Here is a 4,910-nt window from a genome sequence, read left to right as displayed (position 1 = left end):
CAGCCCTTACAGCGGTTCTGAGGATTATCCTTCTACCTGGATGCCCAGCACGAAGTCTCTCATCAAAGTGCAAACCTATAACATTGCTTTCCGAGGGAAGAGCCCATTTCTCTAAGGAGTAGCCTGGACACCTCCACATTTACCGAGTAACCTAGTGCTCCGAAGATGTATGCAGGAAATGGTAGACTGGGATTAATTTTCTTCCACAGCTGTACATTTCTCACTTCCCAGGAGAGCACCACACTGCATGGCTGCATGGGAAGGAAGGGGAGTCAAGTCCCTTAATTCTTCTATCTTGAATAGGAGAATTCAAGACTCATCGTTAAAAGGCGAAATATGAACAGAAGCTTATACAACTGTATATAGTAGAGGGAAAGATCTGAGGCTTTTTTTTTTTTTTTTCTTTTTTAAATATTTACTACTCAGACCCTTTCAGAGATCTCACATGTAGGAAAACCTGGTTTGGAGGCTCAGATTTACGCACAAAGTAGGCATGAAGACATCCACCACAGTCAAGTTCAGGCACGTGATAAGGTGTAACTAATAAGGTGTAAGTTTTTGGGAGTTTTTCCTCAGAAGTCTGTTTTGCAATCCACCATTTCTACGATTGCGCCGTAGGAAAGCTGAGTTTTCTCATTAGACATGAAGGAATCCAGAATGGATCTCTGTTGTCTAATAGGCCATAACTGTCACAGAAAGGTCTTTCTGTGGATAACCTCTCATTCTGTGTTTATTCCTTCACACTGATTCTCTGATATCTGGATGAGCTAGCTAGTCCTGATTTTTCCCCTCAACTAGGGGCATTAGTACAGTACCTTTGCTATTTTGGGTGCCAGCTATCTTCTGTTTGGGATAATAACCTCTCTAGATCCCTAATTCTCTGCCCAGTGCGGGTAACTGGTTTAAAAGTCTGGGAGGGAGGGCGTTCTTTCTTACTTGTTTTTGTGGGAGACCCACCAACAGACATTCAGTAAGTAGCCATAAAAAAAAAAAAACAACAACAAAAAAACCCCAAACACAAAGCTTTATTTTCTTAGGAAATTAAGCTAAAAAGTAAGTACCCCTATTAAAACAGGTATCTCCTGAATCAGGTGCTAGGCAAGCAGGTGCTTCCCAGGTGACAGCTTCTGATCTCAATTCCTGCCTTCCCCTGCCGAGTCATCAACTGCATGCTGAGTGCTGATACATGCATCCGTTTGCTGTGATTTAGCCCTTTCTGCAAGCAAACCCTCAAATGCTGACCGGGTTACACCACTGCTTTGTAACCAAGCCTTGCATTTCCAAACTGCTTTTTCTCTGCCCTGACACCTCTTCTGTCCTTGTTACTCAACAACAGTAATTATTTGTACTTATTTCTATCTTCCACTGCTTTTCTCCTATTTTTCAGTCCGTAGAGTGTTTTTCGTTTCTCATTCTCTCCACATTTGGAGATAATTCTTCCTCTCTCTCTCTCCCCCTTATCCCTTTACCCAAGCAGCTTTGTTAAATGCTTGTTTTGGGACAGCAGGGCGGAGGGGGGGTGAAAGTGTTGCTTCAGTTAATATTTTAAAGGCTTGTTCAATTTCCTCCTGCATGAGCGCGCTAGCACTAAATAGCACAGTCTGACCATACTAAGCTCTCTGTTGGGTTTACTTTTATTGTTGGAGACTAGAATTGGAAACAGGAGTTTTAAGAGTCCCTCCTTGATGAGTAATTGATGTATGTTCAGTTGAGCTAGGGTAGTGTTCTTTCTTTTATGGTTCAGTTGTGTTTTCATAAGATTGGAGGAAGGATCCAATTAATGCACCAAATATCAGTTCCAGCTGCAATATGCATTTTTTCTATGACTTTGCATTTTCTGTCCTGTGGTATATTTATGGTTGGAAAAAATAAATTATTATTTTAAAGAATCATTAGCTCTGAAGCATAAAGACATATAAAAGAAAAGTTTAGTAGGTTGAGCAGGAAAAAAAGGAGAGGCTAGGGAACATAAAATGAGAAAGAGGAATATTAGTTTTGCAGCATGAAAACTGGTAGATTTTTGAGAATGGAATTCAAAACACAGCGAGTTACAGTCAGATTCCCCAACAGCTAAGGAAAGTACTCGGCTCTTATGTGAGCACTACTTTCCTCACTTGTATTTAATTTTGAATTATACAAATTGAAAAATGGCTCCAGTTGTCCCAAGCATCTAGCTAACATATCTGGGGAGTTTCATATTGTTTGCATTAGGAGGTGAACCTGGCAATGGCATCAGACATCTCTCTGATGCGATCCCACTTAAGTTACACTAAATGTGCACAAAGTCCTGTCTTGCCCCAGCTCTGCACAGATCCATCAGGAAGCAAGAGGGGGTGTTCGCCTATGCTTCCAAGACTCTTTCCATCAGATACTCTACCCCAAATGCTACCCTGCATGCTCACTGTCTCTGATCACCTCTCTCACACACGTTACTTTTTCTCTAAAGGAAGAAGCAAGTCCAAGCATTTCTTTGGCTTGCTTTCAACTGCTACACAGGCCTCTCTATGTACTGCTCTCCAGTTCTTTTTTTGTACTCAGTTTCTGTCTCATTCTTGTATATATGTGCATACTCCACCACTACAAATATACCCTGTACGTGTACTCAGGCCCCAGAGAAAGCTTCAGGATCCAGCACTGCACGCAGCCGGGTGCTCTGGGCATTTGCAGAATAAGCAGAGGCTGCCTAAACAGCAAAAACATAAACTGCAGCTGACATTTTGCTAAATGACCTCTCATGCTTATCAGTTCCAATGAGATCTCCTCCAACTCCCAACATCATAATAAGGCAGGTTCAGTTAAAAGTAAGAGTAATATACATAAATCTTAATTTTATCATTTTTAACCTCTACTATCTCAGAATTCTCTATCCCATTCCAAAGCTTAAGCAATTACAGAAAGAGTTAACAAAAGCACCTGCTTCACTTTCAGTGATTAAATAATGCCAAAAAAAAGTGCTTAGATGCTGCAATAAGGCAAAGCCAATACATAGATAAAACCAATATCCATCAATAAGTTAAACAGAGGTCTTGAGACAGATTTTCTAGTTTCTCAAAGTAGAAAAGTGACATTTTTCCTTGAAGACTACAGTTCCATCACTGGATTACAAGGGGAAAGATGGTCCTTTGGGTAGAATATGGTCTTCACCAGAGGACAGTGATCTGGATATTACCTTGCGCTGGATAAAAAGAAAGTGAAACAGAAGCTGCATAATGGATGGATAACTGTATGGCTTGGGGGTAGTTCCTTTCAGGACCTACGGTGAAAAAACATGCTTGGCTCAGACAGCTGCTTTGGAGCAAAACTGGAAGCGCTGAACCTTATCTGTGTAGACATCACTGGTCATAATATCTGGGGCCTCCAAATCCCCACTGGTGCAGGACACAGAAAAAAGAAACAGCCGCATACTCGGAGGGAAGGCAATAGTTGGAATTAGATTCAGAGACCTTCCTAGCAAGCAATGGGAACACAACTGCAACCACTACCTGGTAGAAACTGGGAGAAAAAGAAATACACCCAGCGATGGGGAATGTCAGAGGGAACGTGAAGCTGAAAACTTTCGGAAGTTAAATGAATTTAGCTGAGTTTCAGACGTTCTCTGTGTACCTTTATTTTTCTGACTGTACCTTCTTCTCTTTGCCCATAGCTGCTGGACCAGCTACACCAGTACAGGTGACAGTGCATCTCACTTGCCTCTGAAAAGATAATCAGAGCTCAACAAGGTGAGCGACAATTACTTCTGTCACTGAAATTTTGCTCTTCCTGAAATTTCAGAACTTCCAGCTCTCTCCTAAGTCTTCCCAACTCCTTAACTACCCACGGACATTTTGCCCAACCAAAACAGTTTGGACCATCTAACACCCTGACTTTTCATCAGGGACTCCTCCTATTTCCCTCACAACTGCGACCTAACTTAGCCATAACTCACACCTTTTCACGACACTTTAGCAAACGCTTTCATTCCTACTTTCAGTACTGACAGTTTGTATGCAGATTGGCTTCAAAGTAGATCAGCTGATTTAAAAGTACTTTCTTCTCTCTCTTCATCTCCTGTCTTCTCATTAATTTAGAAGCCCTGCCTTGCTAGACTCTCTTATTACTTCCAGGCCTTGCCTATCAAGTTAGCATCAACAACAGTCTCTTCCACAGCTTTCAGTGGATTTTTGTTCAGTTACGCTATCGTACCAACAGGTTTCTTCAAATGAGTGTAGCTTTGAGTTATGCTTTGCTACGGTTTCTATTTCCCTGACAGCGTTAAACGCTCTCTTTCCGATTAGCAACTTAAAGAAAATTTCAGCTTCACGGTTCTGTTGGTCATTTCTTGGCAATTTTTCTCACACTTTTACGCTTGTAAAAATGGTGAGCAGGAAAATATGCCAGAGGCTAGATGTTTGAGATGTCAGCTAGCCAGTAGATCACCAGAAAATCGAAGATAGGAGAAGCACTAGAATTTGGTGTCAGTAAGGCCTCAAGGTCAACTTTAATGACTTTCAGTATTCCAAAAAAAACCCCACCCAAAAATCCCCAAATCCTGTTTCTTTTCTTTGCTACATCACCTTGAAGAGAGATTTATTTTTTATTTTTTTCCAATTTAAGAACTGGAAAATGCAATTCTTGCAGAATATACTACACTTAAAAATCACCTCAGAAACAGTGACCTATATTTTAAGACATGAACTCTACTTCACATTTATTATTCTTTCTACATAGTAAATTCACCTTTGACAAGGACTGACTAAAATCAATATCCCCCCCCCTTCTACCTCTCTTATTAGAGAGAAAAGAGCACTTGGAACCCAAAACTGAGAATACAGTGTACAGAGGAGCTGGGGTAAGAAAGGGCTGCGTTCAGGGAGTGCACTAAGCTCTGTGTGAATCTCTCCTACACGGCATAAGCTTGGAAAAGCAGGAAT

This window comes from Egretta garzetta, unplaced genomic scaffold, assembly GCF_000687185.1.
Source record: "Egretta garzetta isolate BGI_Z169 unplaced genomic scaffold, ASM68718v1 scaffold467, whole genome shotgun sequence".
NCBI classification, from domain to species: Eukaryota; Metazoa; Chordata; class Aves; order Pelecaniformes; family Ardeidae; genus Egretta; species Egretta garzetta.
The sequence above is the reverse complement of the archived record's forward strand: the minus strand, read 5'-3'. Positions refer to the sequence as shown.